Here is a 2,649-nt window from a genome sequence, read left to right on the forward strand (position 1 = left end):
GAGCAGTGCAAAGGTCACATACTTATTTTAATCATCTTTTGCGGCTACTCAAACCTCACGTATAAAGTTTCCTTAATCCCTAAATTAAGAAGAGATTAATTAAAAAAAATGAAATAAAGCAAGTGAGAAGGAAAAAGGGCCTAACTGGAGCGGAAATGAAAAGGAAGGATGTATTGAGGGATAATTTTCCCCAAAGCTTCTTACTATTAAGCATTACAGATTAAGACATTGGAAGGTCAGTAAAGAAGTGTAAACTAGGAGGCAGAAAAAAATGTTTGTTGGTTTGTTTGCTGCTGTCTAGTTAAGACTGTTTACTTTTTACGCAAATTAAACAAGAGGCAATCTGGGAGGGTGTATTATTTCCCTTCTAATCTTCTCACATGCCTCTCCAGAGGCTCAGGTTCCTGTTTTAACATTCACACAATGTCTGCTAGCATCATCAGCAACTGAAATTTAAATCCTGGGAGCAACAACAAGACAGTGGTGGTGTGTGGCAGCAGATGGGGGTATGTTTGGGTTGACTTTGGTTCTCGCTCTCTTTAATTAAATATCCTTATCAGGATAAAACGTCTCAACTTACCGACGATCTCACCCAAAGGTCCCTTAGTGTGAGGAAAGGAATGTTCAGATAAAACGGTAAAAGTTTAAGAGTCAAACCATCAACCATCAGGGCTGTCAAAGCGTTTTACTTTATTACATCGGCACTTGTCTGGTAATTGAAGTGAGAAAGTCCAWTTGCAATTGACTGTCAGAAGTGCTTTACATCAAAGAATCTGTAGTGATTTAATTGCACAGTGAATCAATTTCCTGTGTTGACGTTAACTAATAGTGACTTCCTCCATACCGGCTYGGACCCACTGGTTATCTTGTTACTCCATGTGCTGGAGTTAACAGAACCTTAAGGTTTATGAAAGCTGAGCACATGTGCCACTTTCTCTGCTAGGATTTATTGTGCAGTTTGCCTTCATTTGGAGTTACTTTGGAATTARATGAGTATGTGCTCAAATTGTCTACTGTCACATAATTCAGATTAACAAGCAGACTTTTCCCTAGTTTAGAAATCACACAAATCCACTCCCTACATTTTCACTTCCACCTGTTTGGTGTTCTTTTTATTCTTATAGTTCAATGTTCTTACTCACATGTGCAGTTATAACGTTTGTGTTTAATAGTCTTTTGAAAAACACAAAAAAACAAGCTTTACATTTTAAATAAAATAAGCTACGTCTGTCTAAACAATCACATAATTGTACCAGGGTTGGGCAATATTGATATAAAGATTTATCATGATTAACTGTGGCATGTTACGGCCCCTTGAAACACAGAGAGGGTTACAACACATTTGAGGACACGAAAACAGAACTCAGGAACAAAANACATTTGAGGACACGAAAACAGAACTCAGGAACAAAACGCTTTTATTAATTATTCTGCCTGGGCCCCCAAAAAAAAAAAAAAAAAAAAAAAAAAAAAAAAAAAAAAAAAAAAAAAAGGTGAGCTGAGGAGAGAAAAAAAAAGTACAAAAAAAAACCTTTCCTGCAAAAAAGAGAGAGGGAAAATTTAAGGACAATTGTCGTCCAAAATAAATTACTAATCCAAAAAACAAAACTCAAAGTTCAAACAAAAGATGGATCTGGTGAGCCAGCCAAATAAAACAAAAAGGTGCAACAGTAGGCCAACCCCATACAGGGTTGTCGAAGTCACAACCACACCAAACTAAAACAAAAAAGACCATCATGAAATGATAAGAAAAAAATACTCAGGAAAAAATAAATAAAAAAAAGACTGGTCCCACCAGGCCAAAGCTACAAAAAAAGTCTGGCTCAAAAATACGTCAAAAACTCATGTCAGGCTGAGGAAGGCTGAGGCAGAGGGCCAAGCCTGCAGCCAGTCTCACCTGCAACCAGTTGGGTGCAATTAGCACCAACTGAAGGAGACCAGAGGAAGAAGGAGAAGCAAAAAAAAAAAAAATGAAGTGCTACAGACCAGTCCTATTTATAGGCGGGCAGGGCAGCTAACCAATCAGAACTTCTACATAATATAAGTTTTAACTAGAAAAAAGTAACCAATTCTAAATATACAGTACAACACTTCCTCTAAAATAAAACCTGAATAAAAAACCCAACAATAAACAAAAACACTCTAGAAAAAAGCAAAAATAAAACAAAACGTGCCTGAAGCACATAACAGGTATTTAGCTGATAATGGCTGAAATGATGATTAATAGAGGACAGTTGCACTTGTATGTAGACAATGTCGGCTTGGTCTGCATTTTCTGGTTTTCTTTGTACTCCAGTTTATGTCGGTGTGTAGGATTGGCTGCTCCACGCTGCCTTCCAGTATCAATCTCACATGATGGTGATGGTGTGTCCTACACTAAAACGTCATCACATCATCACACGACACTAAATGCAGTAACTGCAAAATGGCAAATATTAATTGTTGACAGTTTTACTGAGAACATTGCAGAGGATACAATTTTGCCCACCCCGAAATACTACTAATACTATGAGGGTATTTTTTTAAATATTCAATCAAACATAAAAGTAGTTTCAGTCAAAAAAATATCCTATCAAATTGGTCATTTCAATAAAGATAGATAGATAGATAGATAGATAGATAGATAGATAGATAGATAGATAGATAGAT

This window comes from Austrofundulus limnaeus, unplaced genomic scaffold (genome assembly GCF_001266775.1).
Source record: "Austrofundulus limnaeus strain Quisiro unplaced genomic scaffold, Austrofundulus_limnaeus-1.0 Scaffold105, whole genome shotgun sequence".
In the NCBI taxonomy this organism is placed as follows: Eukaryota; Metazoa; Chordata; class Actinopteri; order Cyprinodontiformes; family Rivulidae; genus Austrofundulus; species Austrofundulus limnaeus.